Here is a 25,230-nt window from a genome sequence, read left to right as displayed (position 1 = left end):
TAGCTTTTTAAATTCCAGATTTATTAATTGAATTCAAATTCCACCTTCTGCGATGGTGGAATTCGAACCCATGTCCCCAGAGCAATATCCTGGGTTTCTGGGTTATTAGTCCAGTGACAATACTGCTATGCCACCATCTCCACCCAATTCCTCCATCACAACAGTGACTGCACTTCAAAAAAGTACTTCATTGCCTGTAAAATGCTTTAAGGCATCCTTTGGTCGTGGAAGGAGCTGTATAAATGCAAGTCTTTCTTCAATAGCCTCAGGCTTAGAAGTCTCTTGCACCGCCCAACAACTATTAACCAGACACTCCTCTACTGCACTAGCATGGCATTTCTATTCCTTACACTAATTACTATTAGCACCACTGGTTAGTTTTTTGTTGTGAACTCAACCTCGCACTGTCAAATTCTTGGATTCTTGGAAATCATGTGATCGCCTCAGTGACAATGATAAGCAGGATTCCTGGAAATCACATGACCCTAATTCCTTTAAAACATGTGATCCCTTATCTTTAGAGAAAAAAGGGGCTGTTTAATGGCTAGCGCTGCCCCTTGGTGTCTGTCAGTTTAAGAAACCAGTGAGAAAGTGATCACACGCACCTGAGACCAATCAAAAGAACAGGTGAGGGTTGTCTGGTTAGGGGTGTAAACTGGCAAGAAAGGGTTAAAAGAGTATGCCTGGTAGCCTTTGGCACACAGCTTCACAGAAGAAAGAAGTAAGAAGTAAGACCAGAGCAAGCGTTGACGTGTGTCCAAGCGGCTCCGGAGAGTTAAGGTCGTGTGTGACTGGTAAACGATTGCCTGGTTGTTAAGTGTAACTTTGTTACTTAATAAATCCTTTTAACTTGTTGCACTGGAACTAGTCTGCCAACTGTTTTGTCTTGTCAAGAACCCAAGTAAGGTTCAGAACTGCTCAGATCTTTTACAAGTCAGCATGTGTTCCACACATTGGACTTGAGTCAACCCACGTTCCAGAGGAGTGAGGGCGGTACTCTGATTGGTACACAGAGCTTTTTTCTTTTTTATGTTGCTTCTTGTTTTTCCAGTTCATCAGTAATGAGCCACTGCTGTACCTATTCTTAGAAAATACATTTGCCATATTTTAATCTAATTTCAGATTGTTGGACAAAATCAGGTTTATTGCAGCTTGCGTTTCCTCAGAGCAGTGCAGAAAAAAAAATGATTAAAATACAGCAAGTGTGCTTTCATTTTTGTCATTGTAATTTTGTTGAATTTAATCTTTCATCTAAAGCCACTTTATCTTTCTTCGCACAATGTAGCATTCTCTGTGCATGTCCACACACAGCCAAACGCCATTAATGGTGTTGTCAATGCCTTTTATTGGTCCATAAGCCCAATAGATGGACTTCAGTACTAAAGTGAATAAACATCCGCACACAAGTGAATGGTCATCCAATAAGCTGCATTAAGCTGTCAAGTTCACTCCCTTCCTGATATTAATGGATTTCTGTAACCCTGATATCAGTGGAATATTAAGGGAGTTTTAAAACCTTATCATTCCAAAAGCTAACAAGACAAACATTGTTGCTCTGATAATGAAGGTACATCGACCATGGTCAGGTCATGTGGAGCGAATGTCTAACGAACGATTCCCAAAGCAAAGCAAAATACTGCAGCTGCTGGAAACCTGAAATAAAAGCAGAAAAAGCTGAAAATACTCAGCAGGTCAGGCAGCATTTGTGAAGACAGAAAGAGATTTGGCATTTCAGGTCAATGACCTTTGATCAGAATTGTTTTTTACTATTGATGTAGTCCTAATAATGCATGCACAACACAGCTAGAATCCGGATTTGATAGAGGGTGGCTGGCTGAAAGTTGCGTATGCCATCAGGCTGTGCATTACTTAAGACATTTTCACATTTTTCTTTCCGGACATAACCCATGGCCAAAATATGCACACAACAAATCTGATTATAGTGGGTTTTATTCATGAACAGAAGTCTTTAAAAAATATTTGAAAAGTAAAGGAAATATCAAACCATTATTCTCATCAGGGTAGAGATCCAATGAGTGAAGAAGGTGGTCCATCAAAGCACAGGGAGACGGGTGAGGTGTCTTTCGTTGATTGATGTGTTCATTCGTCCTTGAAGAACACTGAAATGATCATTGGTTGCAGTCGAATCTTATACAACAACCACAACTTGCATTTATATTGTGCCTTTAACATAGTAAAATGTCCCAAGACGCTTCAGAAACAAGTTATCAAATACGTTTTGACACCGAGGAGATATTAGGGCAGGTGACCAACAGCTTGTTCAAAGAGGTAGGCTTTAAGGAGTATCTCAAAGGAAGAAAGAGAGAAAGAGAGGTGGAGAGGTTTTAGGGAATTTCAGAGCTTAGGGCCTTAGCAGCTGAAGACAGAGCCACCAATGGTGGAGTATGATGCTCAAGAGGCCAGAATTGGAGGAGCGCAGATATCTTAGATGATTATAGGGCTGGATGAAGTTATAGATGTAGTGAAGGGAGAAACCATGGAGGAATTTGGAAACAAGGATGAAAATTTTAAAATCGCAGTGTTACTTGACTGGGAGCCAATGGAGATCAGAGAACACAACACAAGAAGACAAGAAATAGGAGCAGGAGTAGACCATATGGCCCATCAAACCTGCTCCACCATTCAATACGATCATGGCTGATCTTAGAATTCAACTCCACTTTCCCGCCCGCTCTCCATATCCCTTGATTTCCTGAGAGACCAAAAATCTGTCTATCCCAGCCTTAAATGTATTCAACGCTGGAGCATCCACAATCTTCTGGGGTAGAGAATTCCAAAGATTCACAACCCTTTGCGTGAAGTAATTGCTCCTCATCTCAGTTTTAAATGATTGGCCCCTTATTCTGAGACTGTGTCCCCGTGTTTTATATTCCCCGATCAGTGGAAATAATCTCTCAGTGTCTACCCTATCCAGCCTCTTCAGAATTTTGTATGTTTCACTGAGATCACCTCACATTCTTCTAAACTCCAGAGAATACAGGCCCAATTTACTTAACCTCTCATCATAGGACAACCCCCTCATCCCAAGGACCAATCTAGTGAACCGTCGCTGCACTGCCTCCAATGCAAGTATATCCTTTCTTAAATGTGGAGACCAAAACTGCACACAGTATTCCAGATGTGCTTTCACCAAAACCCTGTACAACTGTAGCAATACTTCCTTTGTCCTGTACGCCAATCCCCTTGCAATAAAGACCAATGTGCCATTTTCCTTTCTAATTGCTTGCTGTATCTGCATGCTAACTTTCTGTGTTTCTTGTACATGCACACCCAAGTCTCTTTGAACATCAACACTTACAAGTTTCACACCTTTTAAAAAAATTCTGCTTTTCTATTTTTACGACCAAAGTGCATAACTTCACACTTCCCTACATTATACTCCATCTGCCATCTTGTTGCCCACTCACTTAACCTGTCTATATCTCTTTGCAGCCTCTCTTTGTGTCCTCCCCAAAGCTTACCTTTCCACCTACCTTTGTATCATCAGCAAACTTACTTACATTACTCTCTGTCTCTTCAGCTAAGTCATTAATATAGCCCAGCACTGATCCTTGCGGCACTATACTACTCTCTGCCTGCCAACTTGAAAATGCCCCGTTTATACCTACTCTTTGCTTCCTGTCTGTTAACCAATCATCTATCCATATTACCCCCAACTCCATGAGCCCTTATCTTGACAATTAACCTTTTGTGTAGCACCTTATTGAATGTCTTTTGGAAATCCAGGTATACTACATCTACTGGTTCCCCTGTATCTACTCTACTTGCTACATCCTCAAAAAACTCAAATAAACTGTTCAAACAGGACTTTCCTTTCGTAAAACCATGTTGACTTGTTCTAATCATACTGTGCTTTTCTAAGTGCATTGTTAAGATGATGTTAGGCTAACTGGACTGTAGTTCTCTGTTTTCTGTCTTCCTCCTTTCTTGAAAAGGAATATAACATTTGCCAACTTCCAATCTGATGGCTGATGGGACCATTCCCGAATCTAAGGAATTTTGGAAAATTATAGCTAGCACATCCACTATATTTACAGCTATCTCTTTTAGAAACCAAGGGTATAAGCCATCAGGGAGAGTACAGGGGTGATGGGTGAACGGGATTTAGTGCAGGTTAGGACACAGAGCTTTGGATGACCTCAAGTTTGCAGAGGGTAGAATATGGGATACTAGTGAGGAGTGTGTTGGAATTTTTGAGTCTAGAGGTTACAAGGGCATGGATGAAGGTTTCAGCAGCAGATGAGATAAAGCTGGAGCAGACTCAGGCGATGTTACAGAGGTGGAAACTCCTTTACCAAAATGGCATCTTGTGCTAAATGTGGGCTAAAACATAAAACCCAACCTTAGTCACCTCCGAGGTTCTTTAATGCCTAAAGTACCTGGGGAAAATTGCCCCCAATGGGCCTGTATTACGCCAGTTAATGTTAAATTACATCAACTTCTTGCACTCTCACTTCTATTTCTTATCACATTTTTAATATCTCTCTGTGCTGTGTTAATTGCATAGTAAATGAGTGTTAATTGTACTCAGGTGATGTGCATTAACTGGGGATTCACGTGTGCTCCTATACATAGAAGCAGAGAGGGGTCAGTTAGCTAGATGGCTAGAATGTGGTGCAGAATAATGCCAACAGAACAGGTTCAATTCCCCTACCGGCTGAGGTAGTTCTTGGGGCCTGCCTTCTCACCTTGCCCCATAGTGATGTCATGACACAAGCCATGATTAGCAACCCTCAGAAGATATGGATGCTACATTGAGAAAGAGATACATTTATCACAACCTTCAGTATAAAGAGGTCTGGTAAATACAGGGATGTGCATTATCTGACAAGGAACTGAATTCTTTCCCATTTCATGGAGAACAATTATATATAGGAGCAGACTAAAACCGGGTTTGGAAGTGTATGTTTGTAACGTGTGCGATTCTATGAATGAAAGCTTACGAAGTGTGTAAATATTAGGCTTCTGTGCCTGGCTATCTGAAATAGAAGACCTTGTGCCATCCCAAAACCTATTCCCAGTCCCTGCCAAAGCTGCTTTTCAGTGCCGTCCTATGAAGTGTGCAAGAGCAATCCAAAGTTACTCACCTGCCAGTTTGCCCTCTCTCCTCTCCCTTGTAGGGACACATCTAGTCCTTGTTCTGCAACTCTACCCGGTAGTCTCCAGAATGATATCAATGGTTTGGTTGAGTGGGCAGAAAAATGGCAAATGGAATTCAATCCAGAGAAGCGTGAGGTAATACATTTGGGGAGGGCAAACAAAGCAAGGGAATACACAATAAACGGGAGAATATTGAGAGGGGTAGAAGAAGTGAGAGACCTTGGAGTGCATGTCCACAGGTCCCTGAAGGTGGCAGGACAGATAGCTAGAGTGGTGAAGAAGGCATATGGAATGCTTTCCTTTACTGGCCGAGGTATAAAATACAAAAGTAGGGATGTAATGCTGGAACTGTATAAAATACTAGTTAGGCCACAGCTGGAGTACTGCGTACAGTGGTGACCACATTACAGGAAGGATATAATTGCTCTAGAGAGAGTACAGAAGAGATTTACAAGAATGTTGCCAGGTCTTGAAGGTGCAGCTATAGGGAAAGATTGAATAGGCTAGGGTTGTTTTCCCTAGAATAGAGGAGGCTGAGGGCTGATTTAATAGAGGTGTACAAAATTATGAGGGGTCTAGATAAAGAAGGCAGGAAGGACCTGTTTCCCCTAACGGAGTGGTCAATTACAAGGATGTATAGATTTAAAGTGATTTGTAGAAGGATTAAAGGAGACATGAGGAAATATTTTTTCACCCTGAGGGTGGTGGATGTCTGGAATTCACTGCCAAGAATGGTGGTGGAGGCAGAAACCCTCAATTCTTTTAAAAGGTACCTGGACATGCACCTGAAGTGCTGTAACCAACAAGGCTATAGACCAGGTGCTGGAAGATGGGATTAGATTGCAGCTAGTTTGTTTGGCCGGCACAAACACGACGGGCTGAATGGTCTCCTTCTATGCCGTAATTGTTCTATGGTTCTATGGTTCGAGAACAGCTGAGCTGAAAAACCAGGCATTTGGAGATCACAGACAAAAAAAAATGTTGGGCTGCTGCAAGTTTAATGGAAACAGGTGTTGTGAATGGGTAGAAGGCTCTTTTCTCGTTCACTCCCAAGCTTCAAGTACATAATTCTTTATTTTCTTCTTTTGTCCTCTCTCCTTCAACCTCAGATCATTCTTTTTCTGGGTCTCAAATCTGTGGAACTGCAAACCTCCGTCTAATCTTCCCTCCCTCCTACAGCATATTGACTTCTCAAACCCAAGCTTGTGTCACCCAATAACAGCAACTTCATCTTCTATCCTATTTTATTTAAAACTTTAGTGGTATTCTTTAGCACGGTCATGAGCCTTTTTGCCCTGACTTTTCAATTATAAAAACAAATTGCATTATAATAATGCAAATTCTACACAATTTATTGGAAGGAACAGGATTGATGAATTAAATGGGTTCTTTTCACTCTATAGTGTCTTTTTATTGTTAAAAAATCATGGCCATGACCCACTGCATAATTTAGTTCCTTTTTTTAAGATCACTTGACTTTGAAATGAGGCCTAGTCACAAGAGAGCACTGCACCAAACAGTAAACAGTACGATAGTGACTGCTCATGAGATGTAATGAGGAAGGAAGTGAGGTTTTGATCCAAATGATACTCTGAGTCAAGAAAGACCTTTCAATGTACAAAACATACTTCGGTGGGGATAACCATTTTAAAGTGATCTCATTCTGTAAAACACATGTGCACTTACCTTTGCATCTTCCACCCCAGTGGGCAGAGAAGAAGGAGAACATGTGTGTGGCTTTCGGTTTTCAATTTAAATAATGTATAATTGAACTTTTACTTGAGTGCATAAAGGGCCAATTTTAACCCTCTCCCCATTCCCACCCAATGAGAATGTTGTGTGATGGCGGCGAGAGGAGTGGGGAATTAGCGTCACATTCCTGTGCACTTCCCCACCCCAACGTTTTCACATGCCTGAATTCAGCCACGGGATGACTTCCTGCCTCAGGCCATTGAGAACACACGCTATTACAACCACAGGCCCAACTATGGCCTGGAACGTTTCCAACTGGCCACTGAAATTTGATGGTAACAAGGGTCCTTGCTCTGGAGGCCCCAGTAACTGACTTTAAAAACATTTGAAAAAGAAGCTTTGGGCCTCTCCTTCCCTGGGCTGCACACCCCTCCTCCAGTTGCAGACTTGTCAACCACATACTCACGCCAGACACTAACCCCCAACACCACCACCGCCCTACTCTCCACCGGCCCCCACTCCCACAACCCCAAATCCATAACTCACCTTGCCAGGGACCGTTTTGTTTCCACAGGTCTTCGTCTGCGGTTTCACACCCACCATCCCACCTCCTCTCAACAAATCATGACTTCCTCCCAGGAGTTCAATACTTAGCTGGCCTGTATTGGCTTTCCCCAATCATCAGAGTAATGACTCAGTGGTGACACACTCTCCCCTATCACCCACACGAAAGTTGATTGATAGCTTGACACACGCGAGTGATAGCTGAAACTGTGTCATGTATAAAAGTATCGAGTGTGAGTAACCTCCGGCAATCCTGACAATCTATCCGCCGGTCAGAAAAAGGCACAGTGATCAAGTTTAAAAATAAATTAAAATGAAAAGTATAAAGTTAGAATTGACCTGTAAAGTAGTAAGAAACGCACTAAGAATTTCAATTTAACTGCAAAATAGGGACAAAATATGTGGAAAGACTGGGACACTTCTCTTTGAGAACAGAGAAGTTTAGGTGAGATTAAGGGGAAGTGTTCAAAATTACAAAGGGTTTGACAGCAAATAAGGAGAAACTCTTTCCACTGGCAGGAGGGTTGGTAACTAGAGGACACAGATTTAAGGGCACTGGCAAAAGAACCTGGGGGTGGAGAAGGAATTTTTTTTTATGCAGCAAATTGTTATGATCTGGAATTCACTGCCTGAAAAGGCAGTGGAAGCAGATTCAATAGTAACTTTCAAAAGGGAGTTGAATAAATGCTTGAAAAGGAAAAAGTTGCCAGGCTGTGGGGAAAGAGCAGTGAAGTGGGACTAAATGCATAGCTCTTTCAAAGAGCCAGTACAGGCAAGTTGGGCCAAATGACCTTCTATGCTGTAAGATTGCATATACTAAGATATAAAAGCACTTGCAATAAAATAGCATCCACTAACTGAACAGTGACAGATAATCTGCTATACGTTCCACATATTGTGGACAATTTTACTCCCGGCCCCTATGCTATTGGGCCTTCAATGAAGGAGGAATTCCGTCCGCTCATGGCTGCGGCTCTGACCCCAGGGTTCATTTGAATATGTTGGGTAGGCTTTTGCGAAGATCGCACCAAGGTCGGGAGGCTCACATTGGGGTGGAGGGGCCGGGTGGGTTGGAATCTTTACTGCAGTAATGGAGCATGACAAGCAGTCTCAGGGTAGCTGAAGAAACATTTTCTTTTTATAATTCTTTTAAGAACTTGGAGGCATTGGTACACCAACTGACAGCCCTGTTATCAACAAGACATCCTTGGGGCCTCTGAAAAGTGAAACCCTCCTCCTTTTCCCATGCTATAGCAATGATACGCGCCAGGTCTGTAATATTCCTAGTGCCCAGTGTTGAAGCAGCAGACCTTGTAGCGTGGGTGGAAACAGCTGTCTACTGGAGTAGTGCTAGCAGGAAATCTATTTCTTTAATTCGAAGCATTGTCGGCAACTCAAAGAACTGTCATGCCAACCTACTTTGTTGTATGATAATTTTCTTTAATTCTCTGACTGGAGATCTGAATTTATATTTTTGAAGAAATTTAAGAGAGAACAGCTAAAAGGATGACTTTGCTAGTATCGTAAGAGGACCACCTGGTTTGCAACACTGTATCCTACATTGCAAGCCCTGTGAGGAGGGAGACGAAATGTCTGCTCAGTCCCCAGCAAGAACCAAGATCCAGGAAGTTTAATGGAACTATTTGTTCTGTTTCTTTTAGCAAGAAGGAATACTGCTAACTACTACACTCAAATTACTGAGTGACTGTCATGTGACAAGCCCTTCCCCCCCCCCTCCCCCCTCTGTAGTTTTTAAGCTTGTGTTTCTCTACAGCAGCAAAGAGAAGCTTCGCGATTCTGGCACGTGCAGACCCAAGTGGGGGCCCCTCTCTCTATCTCTCTCTCTCTCCATTTCAGCTTACAAGCTTCGAACTCTGCCTGTTGACTGACCACTTTTGCATACTCCGGCTACAATCAGAAACCCCATTGGAGGAAATCAGCCGCATCGCTGTCTCCAACAGACCCACTGAACCAGTCATCTACCTCTTCAAACTAAAAGCCTCAGGACCACTGAATTCAATGAGAAACCAGCTGAATCACCAAATGCCACAGATTGTATATCCCTTTTTTTGATGGACATTAATTCAACCAAGTTGGCGTGCAGTTTATTATTTTCATTAGTTCAGTTTAGGTACAATAAAGTTAACCTCTTTCTTTGTTAAACTCAAGAAAACCTGTCTGATTGTTTCTTTTTATGATCATGGCAAGTAAGCAATCAAACACCTACTGAATTGACCAGTACATCCACTTTAAGAACGAATTAAACCTGTTGTGGTCAAACAAGGAGAGGGAAAAGAGGGGAGCCCTTTGACCCCTCCTCATTTGACCATAACAGAACACAATAGGTAATAAACTACAAAAGGTATTTCCTTATAACCACACTTACCTCATTATGGACCTATTCTGTATAGAACACAAGGGTAAATTTTCAACTGCAATGCTCCTGTAATGGAACTGCCTCACGCACCCCTCAACGGGAAGCTGCCCATCTACAGCCAGTCCCCGTCAGTTAGTGGGAATCCATGACCGGGGGAAGGGGAAGGCTCTGGCCATGTTAGAGAGGGGGTAGCCCGGCATAATGGAGGCCTAAGGCTTCCCTATGGGACCAGAGCTGGTCCTCCTGGCCTACGAGAAAGGTTAAAATAAAGCATTTAAACTTACCTTCCCTGGGCCTCAGGATCTGGCTCCCAGCTCCCGGGAGACAGCTTGGCTTGAAATTGCAGATTGGATATGAATGGTATCATCAGACCCGATCTACATATTTAAAACTGGAGCCTGCTTCCTTCCTGCAGGTGTCCTGCTCGCCTGTAGAAAGGAGCAGGTTAATGTGGGGGCATGACAGGAAGGCAGCGGGGCCAACGAGGCTAAGTGACTAACCTTATTTTAATTGCCCCCATCCAGTTTCTGTCAGTCAGAGGCAGTTAAAATTGAGGTCGAGCTGTCAGCCTCGGTTCAGTGTTCTTTTTTTATTTGTTCATGGGATGTGGGGATTGTAGGCCAGGCCAGCATTTATTGCCCATCCCTAACTGCCCTTGAGAAGGTGGTGGTGAGCTGCCTTCTTGAACCGCTGCAGTCTGTGTGGTGGTGGTGCACCCACAGTGCTGTTATGAAGGGAGTTCCAGGATTTTGACCCAGCGACAGTGAAGGAACGGCGATATAGTTCCATGTAAGGATGGTGTTGGTGTTCCCATGCATTTGTTGCCCTTGTCCTTCTAGGTGGTAGAGGTCACGGGTTTAGGTGCTGTCTAAGGACCCTTGGTGAGTTGCCACAGTGCATCGTGTAGATGGTACACACTGCTGCCGCTGTGCGTCGGTGGTGGAGGCAGTGAATGTTTGAGGATGGGGTGCCAATCAAGCGGGCTGCTTTGTCTTGGATGGTGTCGAGCTTCTCGAGTGTTTTTGGAGCTGCACCCATCTAGGCAAGTGAAGAGTATTCCATCACACTCCTGACTTGTGCCTTGTAGATGGTGGACAGGCATTGGCGAATCAGGACTTGAGTTATTCGCCACAGGATTCCTAGCCTCTGACCTGCTCTTGTAGCCACAGTATTTATATGGCTACTCCAGTTCAGTTTCTGGTCAATGGTAACCCCCAGGATGTTGATAGTGGGGGATTCAGCAATTGTACTGCCATTGGATATTCAGGGCAGATGGTTAGATTCTCTCTTGTTGGAGATGGTCATTGCCTGGCACTTGTGTGGCGCGAATGTTACTTGCCACTTATCAGCCCAAGCCCGGATATTGTCCAGGTCTTGTTGCATTTCTACATTGACTGCTGCAGTATCTGAGGAATCGCGAATGGTGCTGAACATTGTGCAGTCATCAGCGAACATCCCCCCTTCTGACCTTATGATTGAAGGAAGGTCATTGATGAAGCAGCTGAAGATGGTTGAGCCTAGGACACTACCTTGAGGAACTCCTGCAGTGATATCCTGGAGCTGAGATGGTTGACCTCCAAAAACCACAACCATCTTCCTTTGCGCTAGGAATGACTCCAACCAAAGAAGATCTTTCCCCCTGATGCCCATTGACTCCAGTTTTGCTATGGCTCCTTGATGCCATAGTCGATCAAATGCTGCCTTGATGTCAAGGACAGTCACTCTCACCTCACCTCTTGAGTTCAGCTCTTCTGTCCATGTTTGAACCAAGGCTGTAATGAGGTCAGGAGCTGAGTGGCCCTGGTGGAACCCAAACTGAGCGTCACTGAGCAGGTGATTGCTAAGCAAGTGCCGCTTGACGGCACTGTTGATGACTCCTTCCATCACTTTACTGATGACTGAGAGTAGACTGATGGGGCAGTAATTGGCCAGGTTGGACTTGTTCTGCTTTTTGTGTACAAGACATACCTGGGCAACTTTCCACATTGCCAGGTAGATGCCTGTATTGTAGATGTACTGGAACAGCTTGGCTAGGGGCGCAGGAAGTTCTGGAGCACAGGTCTTCAGTACTATTGCCGGAATATTGTCAGGGCCCATAGCCTTTGTAGTATCCAGTGCCTTCAGCTGTTTCTTATATCACGTGGAGTGAATCGAATTGGCTGAAGTCTGGCATCTGTGATGCTGGGGACTTCAGGAGGAGGCCGAGATGGATCATCAACTCGGCATTTCTAGCTGAAGATTGTTGCAAATGCTTCAGCCTTATCTTTCGCACTGATGTGCTGGGCTCCCCCATCATTGAAGATGGGGATATTTGTGGAGCCACCTCCTCCAGTTAGTTGTTTAATTGTCCACCACCATTCACGGCAGGATGTGGCAGGATCAGCTTGGATCTGATCCGTTGGTTATGGGATCGCTTAGCTCTGTCTATCGCATGCTGCTTTTGCAGTTTGGTACACAAGTAGTCCTGGGTTGCAGCTTCACCAGGTTGAAACTCATTTTGAGGTATGCCTGGTGCTGCTCCTGGCATGCCCTCCTGCACTCTTCATTGAACCAGGGTTGGTCTCTTGGCTTGATGGTATTGGTAGAGTGGGGGATATGCCGGACCACGAGGTGACAGATTGTGGTTGAGTACAATTCTGCTGCTTCTGATGGCCCACAGCAACTCACGGATGCCCAGTTTTTCATTGCTAGATCTGTTCAAAATCTATCCCATTTAGCATGGTGGTAGTGCCACACAACACGATGGAGGGTACCCTCAATGTGAAGACAGGACTTTGTCTCCACAACGACTGTGAGGTGGTCATTGCTACCAATACTGTCATGGACAGATGGATCTGCGGCAGGTAAATTGGTGAGGACAAGGTCAAGTATATTTTTCCCTCTTGTTGGTTCCCCCACCACCTGCCACAGACCCAGTCTAGCAGCTATGTTCTTTAGGACTCGGCCAGCTCGGTCAGTAGTGGTGCTACTGAGCCACTCGTGGTGATGGGCATTGAAGTCCCCACCCAGAGTACATTCTGCTCCCTTGCACTCTCGTTACTCTTGCTGAGTCAAATATTTGTGGGTTCAAACCCCACTTTAGTGTCTTGAACTCAAAGTCAAGGCTGACACTTCAGTGCTGAACTGAGGGAGCACTGCACTCTCAGGGGTAATTAAAACTTCACAGCGCCCATCTGAAACTTTGCCCCCAACACTCCAGCCTACATAACCCACCCCTGTTAATAGCCAAGCCAAAGTGTTTGGAGCAGATCCACAGATTTCCCAGGCAGAAGTCACATTCAGATAAATGCATCCAGATGCAGCAAGACCTGGGCAATATCCAGGTTTGGGCTGATAAATGGCAAGTAACATTCACACCACACAAGTGCCAGGCAATGACCATCTCCAACAAGAGAGAATCTAACCATCTCCCCTTGATGTTCAACGGCATTACCATTGCTGAATCCCCCACTATCAACATCCTGGGGGTTACCGTTGAACAGAAACTGAATTGGATCAGCCACATAAATACTGTGGCTACAAGAGCAGGTCAGAGGCTAGGAATTCTGTGGTGAGTAACTCACCGCCTGACTCCTCAATGCCTGTCCACCATGTGATGGAATACTCTCCACTTGTCTGGATGGGTGCAGCTCCAACAACACTCGAAAAGCTCAACACCATCCAGGACAAAGCAGCCCGCTTGACCGGCACCCATTCACCACCTTCAACATTCATTCCCTTCACCACCGACGCACAGTGGCAGCAGTGTGTACCATATATAAGAAGCACTACAGAAACTCATCAAGTCTCTTTCGACAGCATCTTCCAAACCCGCAACCTCTACCACCTAGAAGGACAAGGGCAGCAGGTGCATGGGAACACCGCCACCTGCAAGTTGCCCTCCAAACCACATACCATCCTGACTTGGAACAATATCACAAAATACTGGAACTCGCTTCCTAACAGCACATCCCAAGGACTGCAGTGGTTCATGAAGGCAGCTCATCACCACCTTCTCAAGGGCAATTAGGGATGGGCAATAAATGCTGGAATAGCCAGCGATGCCCGCATCCCCTGAACAAACACAAAAAAAACCTGAAGGTTCATTACAGTAACTGTTTAGGAACTATACTTGTGCAGGCAAATGTTGTTTTGAATCCTGTGAATGTCTATCTAATAAAATGCAGTTACAAGAAAAATACACTTTTAATGTTTTTTTCCTGGTCCACCTCCAAAGGGACTTGTGCTTTACTGTCGCTGTGTTGCAAAGCAGCATTGCACGGAGACCGACCGTCAGGCTGAAGCCAGTGGTGACAGGGCAAAGGAGCAACTCCGTGGAAGTGAAGGATCCACCTGAAAGAACTGTAGTTACGTTCATATTGAGCGTTCATGCAGAAAAAATATCTTTGATTTTGCTTTGACATTCTGAAGAATTGTCCAGCATAAGGCACTGCCTTCAGTAGAGGAGCTGCAAAGCAAAAAAAAAAATGAACAAAGAAAACATTTCATTGCTGAAGTAAAATGACAGATAACCATCAACAGCTGCAAAGATAGAATTCAGCAAAACAGGGGCAGCACGTGTCATGAAATCCCCTTTAAACTGTCATGTGACTGTTATTCCCCTGATCGTTGATAGTTTTGCAGCAGACCAGCACATGAGCGCATACATTGACACCTTTTACTCAACAGCGTCTCTGTGGTATTCACCAGACTTCCCACTTTACAACATGCACCTGCTTTGGGGGCCTTGAAGGAAACCACAGAGTGCAAATGAAAAGAAATCTTCAGTTTCTCAATTACACCAATTTCCTCACAACTAAAGAAAAACAATGCAGTGCCAAACGGTTCACAGGTGGCACTGTGTTTCCCATAAAATTAACGTAACTAATTCCAGAACATCTTGCTGCCTGACATCAATCTTCAATCACTTCAGACAGGGTTTTAGTCGGCTCATTTTCAAGGTAGAAACCCAATCTCATGGAATAGCTACACTCAGATACCAAAAGAATAGATTCGAGTTTTACCAGCGAAATACAGCCAGCGTCTGAGGTGGGGGCAACGAAAAACGATATTGGCTCGGGCCCCCAACAGCATCATGCCTGAAAGCCATTTAAAGTGCGGCAGATGGCAAGCAAGATGGGAACTTTGTTCTCCATCCAACTGAGGCCAATTAAGGTATTTGGAAATCCAATTGACTTCCATTTTCGTGCCCCGCAACATCTTACAGGATGCACAGGCCACATGGGGAGTTGGAGCCTCAGCAGCTTTAAATAGTGGCAACGGGCCAGCAGACAAAGGGGCCTGAAGGACTTGGGCTAGTGAGCTTGGGCTTAAGTTAAAGGGGAGTGAAATTTGAAGGGCAGAAATTATTGGCTGACTTATGCCCACTTTAGCAAGTGAACGTCCTGGCAGGGCCATCTTGGAAGAGATTTCTAAGAAGGAGTTGGGATTGCGTGTCCCCTCAGCAATTACTAGAAAGGTGCCCCCGTTATATATTCAACACACAGGTGGCATAGGCATTGTCCATTCCGGAGGAGGCTCCTCCAAGGAGGAGGAGATCCAAAGAAGAGGGAGAGGCAGGCAGGCGGCCAAGGACAACAGTGACCTGCTGTCAAGGGGAGGGGCAGAAGGCCACAGAATGGACCAGGCACAAAAACCTGTGAGGAGATGAGGCTAGCCAGTAGGCAACCGGCAGTGAATGACCTTCCTCCAGATGTCAGAGTGCTATTGTCTCCTCCGGCTGTGCCTGTCCTGAGAGACAGTGACATCTCTGTGTGAGATGATGGCAGCAGAGGTCAGCTCCAATTGCGTGAGTGGCCATCCGATGCCAGTGGCTCTAAAGGTCACAGTTAACCTTAACTTCAATGCCTCAAGCTCATACCAGGCTGCCACTGGAGACGTGTGGCATCTCCCAATCAGCTGCACATTACTGCATCAAAGTTGTAGCTCATGCCCTCTTCAAGTTTACAAACCGATGCCGACAGTCAGGCCGAGAAAGCCGGAGGCTTCAGCGCCATTGCTGGATTTCCCGTGGTCCCAAGAATCACTGACTGCACACGTGTGGCCATCAGGGCTTCCACAGGCCAACCAGGGGCCTTCATCAACCAGGAAGGATTTCACTCCTTCAACATTAAACTTCTCTGTGACCACCGCCAGTGGATATTGAAGGTGTGTGCTCATTATCCTGGGGCCAGTCACGCTGTTTACATTCTCTGGCATTCCCAAGTACCACAACTTTTAACATACCCCGCCCACCCCCACCTCGTGCACCTGCATGGATGGATACTTGAGGGCAGGGGTTACCCAATGTTACAACTTCAGTGAGACTGTTAACATTAAAGCTCAAAATATGAACTCTGCAGACCAATTTAAAGAATTACCCGACAAGATTTCACATTTTAAGACTTTTATTATAACAACTAAACTAAAAATCACCATTAACTAAACAGTATTTTGTAAGTAGCTAATACTCTGAATTACAGAGAAAGGTATTTTGTTCACTTACTAAAACATTTGAAAAGCTCACACCACATTTATACATTACAAAGTCCTCCTTGAAGTGAATTCTTTGCAGCAAAAAGTCCCAAACTCCTCCCAGTTGCAATGGGTTGGGTCTCCCAGACCTTCTCAAAGTCAATGTCCTCTTTGCTTACTTCTTCCAAGCAGTTTCGACCTGATCTTCTGTGAACAAGGCGATCTCTGGTTATCCTGCTGGTCTTTTCCCTCTCCGCAAACCTCAACTTTCAAATCAGGTTCAAGTCTTCGCAGCCTTTCGCTGTATCAGTGTTCCAAGAGTAGGTGTTTCCTCTCTCTCTCCTGAGACTGCCCCGCTGGTTGTTGTCTTCCGGTCTTCCTTATGACCTACAGATTTCTCAAAGTCTGGTGAATTTATCCAGAATTAAAATATCAATATTCATTTTCTTTTTCAATATGCATGGCGCATAAGTTTGACCACAGCAGAACCATCCAGGCCTTCCTTTGTTTCCAGGTGTTAGTAATTGCAACTCGTATTTGCATTTTCAGAGTCATTGGCTCCTTGTTTATGATCTGAGAGTCTGGGAAAGCAAAACCCATTAATAACCTTGCATTTTCTGCTTTTCAGAGGCTCTTTGATCAGGGTTCCTTGTTGTCTTGGTAACCAAGATTCCTGTCTTGTCTTTCAGCAGACTTGATGTGAGGTCATATGTTTCCTCTGACTTCATCTTACACTATGTCAAAAACCATAGTTCTTAAAACATAATCAAGCTACAAAGTCCAGCATTCACAACACTCGCTGAAGAGATGGCTGATGACACCAGTGAGGAACCAAGGCAAAGGACGCTACAACATGAACCACGCGATGACAGACCAACTATTGAGCAGACCATTGGTCTCCCACACATGCATATCGCCATGGCCACCATCACTGAAGTCATAAGCAAAAAGTGACATTTAATAAAAGTTCACTACACCGTTCAACATGCCACAAAAATTTAACTCACAGTCATGAAGCTCAAGTGCAATTACAATGATTTTAAAAATCTTTTTCGAGTACTCCTACGTGGTGCTCCCACTTTGCCACCAGCTGCCGTGGAGGCAGACTGCTGACCAAGATGCCCCCTGGCCTGGGTTGACCTTGGCAGCCGTCCTCTGGCTGCCTGAGACTAGGAGGACCCTGGCATACTGAAGGGCTCCTGAACAGTCTCAGGAGCCTCCTCTGTTGCCCTGGCAACTTGAACTGTTGGTGTCACTGGCAGAGGGGCTGAGGAGCCACTGTGCACACCAAGAGTGCCCTGAGAGGAGCCCCCAGATGCAGACTGCTGTTGCTGCCCACACTCATGAGGCACACTTGTATCTCCCTGCTGACCTGAGAAGGACAAGAACCTGGTGGGGGCTCCAAGTGCCTTGTCCTCCTTTCGCCTTGCCACTGATCCCTCGCACTCAGTGACAAGGCGATGGCATACAAGTCTGCACACATCTCTAACATCCACTGATTGGCATGCTGGATGTGGCTCTCCAGGACAGTCACCAATCTCTCAATGGAGGAGGCCACGCATGCAAATGAGAGGGAAAACACAGCACTCATGGCCTGGATGGATCCTCTACTGTCCAAACTGGGGCGTGCATACCCTCTGGAATCTTCGCCAGATCTTCACGCTGTACTTCCAATGTACTGCAGTACACTCCCAAGCTTGGTTCTCGCCCTTCACAAATTTGCTATTCACAAAGGACTAGAAATGGAATTCCCAGTGGAGCAGGTTCTGGATGCTGTGGAGGATGAGGAACATGGAATTCAGATTCAAGAAGATCATGTCTTGATCTGATCCCAGTTGTCAGAGAAACTCATAGTCAAATTATTGCTAGTATATTCTCTTCAGATTTGTAGGACAGAACCGTCTACCTTTTATAGGTCACTCTACGGTTAGGACACGAGAATTACGAGAAATAATGAGAGCACACTCAAATATCTAAATTAAATATTAAGCTTTATTAGATCAGACATACAATGCAAAATTCTATTCCACTATGGACTGTGCAGCACCTACAATAAATGTTCTAAGCAGATTCAAAGAAAAGCCATGGAACTTATACCAATAGTCACACAGTCACATACACACACATGTACACACACACACAAAAACATACACACATGCTCAGTTAAAGATTTCAAACAAAATACGAGCCCTTCTTAGCCCACCTGACAATATAATGCCCTTCTCAGTCTACTCTTAGCAATAAAGATACTCTATCAATACAAGGCCCAAATATGTTCTAAGCAAATGGTCATACAATCACCCAGAATGGCGAACTCCTGTTAATTGTAGCATTCCTTCTGATGATGGGTCACTTTCCCTTAAATATTCATCCGATAATGGTTCGGGCACCCTTAAAATATCTAGCTCTGAGCACAGAACAGATATTCTTCCGAAGGTGAGTCGAGTCCCCTCTTTGATAAAACAGATAATCTTCCACAGATGCCATTCTCCTTCTGATGATTGGTTCCCTTGGCTGCAGTTCTCCTTCTATGATTGGTCGGGTTCCTTCCTTGTCTGCAGTAACCAGGTTACCTTAACTGCATCTATTATATCTTTCTCCTTTCAATGGTGGACAGGATGTTACATCATCAAGGCCTCATTGGCCTATTGTTGATAGCCTTAGTTCATGACAACCAATAATATTTTTGTTTAAAACTTAAGGTTAAAGCCCTCATGTCACTGTCCACCCTTTCTTAAACTTTCTTTCAATAAATTCTATTACGTGAAGACCACAGTACCAGTTAGTTGATTGGTTAGATAGCTCACGCAATTCTCAATCATCTAGCTGCCAAATTTTCCAATAAGGATTATTTATTGAAGAGGCCCATTAAGCTCTGTGTAATCTCGTCGAGGCCTCATTTATACAGATGTCTCCTTTAGCTGTACAATGTCTCTGCTCCTTCTTGATCGCACCATCTCGTTTTGCTGCTTTGCAACAGTTCCGCAGCTTTTAATTTTTAAACAAGTTTTTTTTCCCCCATCAGCAACATTCTCAGCTTCCTAAAGCATGCCGGTTGAATTTCCAGCTTGAAAATGGTGTCAAAAAGGGCTTCTCTTCCTACAATTAAAGCCCTCCCCCAGCATTGCCACATCTCCCCAACTTTCACGCTAACTCCAACCATCTACAATATATTTCTACATTTGTGTATCATTCAACAAACATAGCACTGCCCAAGCAGACCTCATGAAAAGTTATGAACTCGTCAAACAACAGAGCCAATTCAATCAACATCTAACTTATACACAGCTCACTTTCAACATATAAGATAGTCACAAATAAATCCAATAGGGAATTCAGGAGAAACCTCTTCTACCCAGAGAAAGGTTACAATGTAGAACTCACTACCACAAAGAATAGTTGAGATGAATAGCATAGATGCATTTAAGGGGAAGTAGATAAGTACATGAGGGAGAAAGGAATAGAAAATGTTGATGGAGTTAGAAATGTGGGAGGAGGTTTGTTAAACAAAACACCAGTATGGACCTGTTGGACTGAATGACCTGTTTCTGTGCTGTAAATACTGTGTAATTCTATGTAATAAAGCCCTACTTCCTCTCACCATGTTTCCCATGGATATCTGGAGATGCTTTTCTGTGGCCTCTCCAGTGCTTTTTCTAGGTTTCGCCTGTGATCAGTTGTTGATTCGGAACAAGAAGCTGAGGTAGCCCTTGTCTCATGACAACTATGCCTTATGGCCTGCACATCTTACATGACTGCCTGAACAACCTGGCCCTGCCCATGCTCTTTGAATATGCGTCTGAGGGACCTGGTCTGGCACGTGCTGCTATCCTGAGAAATCGTGGCTGCACCACTGGTACTAGGCCCAGGTTTGAGATAGCCACTAATCTACTGGTAGTTGTGCAGATGCCATGGCATTCAATATGCAAATGAGGGGACACTGAACAGCCCAGCAGGCAGAAGCCCATCCTCTTCGACAAACTACAATGTAATCAGCTCTGAGGAATTTCAGGGCCTTTATTACATGAACACTTAATGTCACCGTATGACATTCATTTGTGAGCTATTTTAATGTAGACATTAATTGGTTTATTTTGTATACCTCTGAAAAAGTAGTGAAATGCCACATAATTGCATTAAGAGTTCGTCCGCTAGTGCAGGACAGTGAGTGACTCTCCTTTTTATTTGCCTCCCATTCTGGGGTGGAGCACTGGAATCGCACTCAGCAGCTCCGCAACACACAGCCCAGAGTGCTAATTCAGCACACATGATACTCTGCTCGATCCCGCGTGCTAGCACCCCGTAACATGGCACAGTGATGTCACAACACTCTGTGCTACCTTGCAGCATCCTAATTGCAAGTTTGCTGCAGAAACTCTGGCTGAGCCAGTCTGTTCGCAACCTGGGTGTCATATTTGACCCCGTGTGAGCTTCCGGCAACATATCGGCGCCATCACTAAGACTGCCTATTTCCACCTCAGTAACATGGCCTGACTTCACCCCTGCCTCACCCTGCTGCTGAAACCTTCATTCGTGCCTTTGTTACCTCTAGATTTGACTGTTCCAACACACTCCTGGCTGGTTTCCCACATTCTACCCTCCGTTAACTTGAGGTCATCCAAAACTCTGCTGTCTTTACTCGCACCATGTTCCTTTCAACCTGTGCTCACTGATCTAAATTGGCTCCCGGTCAAGCAATGACCCAATTTTAAAATTCTCATCCTTGTTTTCAAATCCCTCCATGGCCTTGCTCCTCTCTATCTCTGTAATCTCCTCCAGCCCTACACCCCTCAAAGGTATCTGGGCTCAATTAATTCTGGCCTCATGATCTTCCCCAATTTTAATTGCCCTGCCATTGGTGACTGTGCCTTCAACTGCTGAGGCCCTAAGTTCTAGAATTCACTATCAAAAGCCCTCTGCCTCTCTTTCCCCATTTAAATAGCTTCTTAAAATGTGCCTCTTTGACCAAGCTTTTGGCCATCTGCCATGTGGCTCGGTGTCAAACTTTGCTTCATAGCGCTCCTGTAAGTGCCTCGGGATGTTTTATTATGTTAAAGGTACTATATAAATACAACTTGTTGTTGCTGTTGAGGTAGTGAAGTAGTTAACCATCAGTGGACACCCATGTGACTTTCTGCTTTTTGAGCTGGCTGTGGCTGAAATAAGCCCATGAACCTATCAATGTATGTGGAACAGTTCCTCTCATTTGACTGCAAAATGAAAATTGCTTCCTCAGAAAAGCTCATGAAATACAGACCAAAGCACCTTTGCATGAAATTTACTTAGCACAGTGAATAATTTCCACACCACCTTTAGCTGTTCATATGACCCAACTCTCACAGATGGTGAAGCCATATGACTGTCTTTATTCTATTAACCTTCCCCCACTCAGTATTGCAGGAAGCAGCCATCACACGACTACCTGATTACATAATGGGGTCTAAGGCTTGGTTTATCACTAATCTACAGGTTTTAAAGAATCTGTTAAATAGGATACTAAACTCTTGGCCTGAATTTTACCGATTGGGCGGATGACTTGACGTTGGAGGGATCTCTGGGTTGACAGCGGCGGAACTTCCTCAGCGATTTTAAGAAGAAGAGCCAATTAAGGGCCGGCAGGCAGGGGAGCCGGCCAATTAAGGGTGGTGGGCGGGCCATAGTGCTAGCAGCTCGCTGATAGGTGCCATTTTTAAATGCACATCTACAACAGGCTACAGACACAGGCTACAAAGGAGAGGGTCCATAGGAATGAGGCAGCAGAGGCTTCATCACAAGGAAGGGTCACTCCACGATTCAGCGACACCTCCCTGGAGGTGCTCCTGCAGGCAGTAAGAGACAGGAGAGATGTTCTGTTTCCAGCAGATGGGAGGAGGCCAGCAAGTCTCACCAAAAGGGCATGGCTGGAGGTGGCAGACATCGAAAGCAGCCAAGTGGTCATTGTAAGAACCTGGATCCAGTGCAGAAACAGATTTAATGATCTGGTGCAGTCTGGAAAGGTGAGCGGCGTTTAGGATGGCAAACCGGAAGCATTGAGGCACCCAGTTTACACATACCCAAACCCCATGGTCAGTCATGGGTGAACACTGCATTGAGATGGCTAAATGGCCATCGCAGTAGGACAGTGCTGCATATTTGCAATGTCGCAGAGTGACCAGCAAGGGCCATGAGACAGGCGTGACACTACGTTTGTCTGTGTTTGAAAGAGAAACGCACTCAGAATGCCAGGAAGTGTCAACACGTGGGAGGTGGAATGGCATTCATCACCATGGTGACGCTGATGGAGAAGCAGGCCATGGAGAGTGAAGGTAAGGCAGGTGTGGAAGCCATGGAGAATGAGTAAAGCGATGGTTTCGTCCAACATTCCGCAGATCATGTGTGGCCCGTGGCACCTGCGTGGGCCTTTAATCCCACTGGAAGCTCCTAATCAAGGGGAGAACCAAGGGTTGGTTGAAGGAGCAACTGTTTTACTTAAATCATGCCTCTCCAGCAGCTACAGCAGCAGATGCTACACTGGAAAGCTCAGAGGATGCACTGCCATCTCAATACATTGCACCATTTCATTCCAGCGCACCCTCCACAAGCATAGATACACTCACATCGGTGGACTTTGTTGTGCGAGTAGAATGGGTAGCACAATCTGGTGAACACTGCACAGACAAGCATCAATAGGTAACGGAGGTAGTGACAGCTGTGTCTGCTTCTCCTCTGAAGAGTGACGAGAGGCCCAGCGATGCTCAGCTTCATGCAGATGGCAAGCCTTGGGAGTCATCAATAAAGCAGCAGGTGCTTCGGCGAAAGCCTGAAATGTGTGAACAGTTTTCAGAGTTTCCAGATGCAGTGAAGTCCCATCCGTAAACGAAAGAGGAGTCCATCCTTGCTATGAGTATCTCCATATCTCTGTCATGTGAGCATATGGTATCCTCCATTGAGAGAATGATGACCCTCTTGGAGAGGCACATGGAGCATAGCACCGAGCGGATGCAGGTGGTGTGCACAGACATCCAGAGCATGACCTCGTCTATGAGATCTATGGGGCGATGGGTGGGCAAAATGGGCCGGCCAGGCATCTCCCCATTGCCAGGTGCTGAACCACTCCAGGTGACCATAGGAGTGCATGGGGGCTTGAAAGGGCTGGGAAGAAACAGGCTGAAAACAATGGGGGCTGTGCTCAAGGTGCTTCAATCACTGAAGGTGGATCTTCAACCCCTTTGACAGTGACAGCAATGCTGCATGCTGGTCTGAGGACTGAGGTGGCCCCTGCATCGATACAGGTGGCCCCTGAAGTGCCGGGTCCCAGTAGGCTTTCAAGCAACCAGAGGTTGCAATCCATGGCCATCTAATGAACTTGAGCAAGAAAGGCAGCAGCCTACTCCACATCAACTCCAGGTGCAGGGGGAGAACCCTGTAGAAATGACTGTAAATGGGTGCATAAATGCATGAACTAGCCCTTGCGGTTTCATTGGGTGAGAATAAGTTGTTAAATACAAAAGCCTTTAATGTTTTACGAGAGTTAAAATTCTTGACATTCAATATATAATGACTTATGTATTCATTTTTGTGCACCAGTTGACAGTGACCAGATGTGGAATCAAATACATGGGCGATGTTTAAAGCTGAGCGTCTCATGAACACCTGTGTTGACAGAGGCCTTGACACAGACTGCTGGTGGGTACAGAGAGATGGTAAGGATCTCTTCTGAAATGTCAGCAAGGATGCCTCTGAGAGAGAACTTCTTGGTTCAGTGGCCTCTTGCATGTCCTCATGTGAAGCATCTGTTGATCAGAGAGTCACGAGTCTTTTTACCACGCATGTCACTGCCCGGTGAGCTGGGCCCCACGGTGCCATCTTCATCAGCTGGCATCTCATGCACATCCTTCTCCTCTGATGCCACTTGCTCAGCATCTTCTGCTGGCCCCAGCACTACTCCCCTCTGGAGTGCCAGGTTGAGCAATGCACAGTAGATGACAATGATGTAGGATACCCTAGAGGGTGTGTATTGAAGGGGTCCCCAGATCTATTGAGGCATCTAAACTTTATCTTCAAAAGGCCAATGGCCTGCTCCATGGTGGCCCTTGTAGTCAAATGGCAGTTGTTGTATGTACCCTCTACCAGTGTGTTGGGGTTGCATACAGGGATCAGAAACCACGTCTTTGGTGGATACCTCTTGTCCCCCCAGTATCCAGCCACAAAGGCAGTCAGGTAGCCTGAAGAGCTGAGGCAATTGGGACTGTCTGAGGATATAGGAGTTGTGGTAGCTTCCCAAAAACCTTACACATACTTGCATGGTCCACTTACGGTGATCACAGATGACTTGAACATTGAGGGAGTGGAACCCCTTCCTGTTCACAAAGGCACCTGGATGCTCCAAGGGAACATTAATGGCCACATGAGTACAGCCAATGATCCCCTTCACCTGGGGAAATCCAGGCATAGCCCCAAAGTTGACTTCTCTCTCAGCCTGACTAGCCTGATCGATGGTGAACTTGATATATTGGGCAGCCCGACGCTACATGGTATCCATGATCACCTTTATGCAGCAATGGGTCACTGACTGAGAGATGTCACATAGATTGCCAATCTCTGGAACAAACCACAGGTGAAAAAGTTGAGTGCCACGTTGCCTTTAATGCTACAGGCATTGGGTGATGGCCACTTCCCAATGGCATCAACTCCTGCTCCAGCAGACCACACAGCTCCACCATCACCTGCCTGGACAGACATTCGTAGACATTGGTGCTTCGACATCTCCATGAAGCTGAGCCTCTGACTGTACGCCCTTTGAGGTGGGTAGCGCCTTCTGTGACCATGAGGCTGCCCTCTTGCCCCCCTGCACCCTCCCCATCCACATGCAATGACTTCCTCAAGATGCTGGAGCTCCCCTGGCCACTGCACAGACGCTCCATGTGGCTGCATCTCCATCTCCGTGCCATTCTCCTCCTCAATGGAGGAGTCAAAGGCTGAAAGCATTGACCCCATAGCCAGATGAAGCCTCCACTGTGATGAGCCTCTCAAGAACCTTGTCC

At 45.4% G+C, this 25,230-nt stretch overlaps 1 long non-coding RNA gene across 2 annotated transcripts in view; it reads right to left on the bottom strand.

Moving 5' to 3' along the window:
* The window catches only part of LOC137373019 (uncharacterized), a 241,285-nt gene that overhangs the window by 78,104 nt on the left and 137,951 nt on the right, over positions 1-25,230 (bottom strand). The window contains exon 2 of one of the 2 annotated variants that reach the window (XR_010975555.1): positions 2,006-2,120. The exons of the other annotated variant lie outside the window; for it this stretch is intronic. This is a non-coding gene — a long non-coding RNA (uncharacterized lncRNA). The remainder of the gene's footprint in view (positions 1-2,005; positions 2,121-25,230) is intronic. 2 annotated transcript variants of the gene reach the window in all.

The sequence above is a fragment of the Heterodontus francisci genome, chromosome 8 (assembly GCF_036365525.1).
Source record: "Heterodontus francisci isolate sHetFra1 chromosome 8, sHetFra1.hap1, whole genome shotgun sequence".
Taxonomy (NCBI): Eukaryota; Metazoa; Chordata; class Chondrichthyes; order Heterodontiformes; family Heterodontidae; genus Heterodontus; species Heterodontus francisci.
This window is presented reverse-complemented; position numbering and strand designations above follow the sequence as displayed.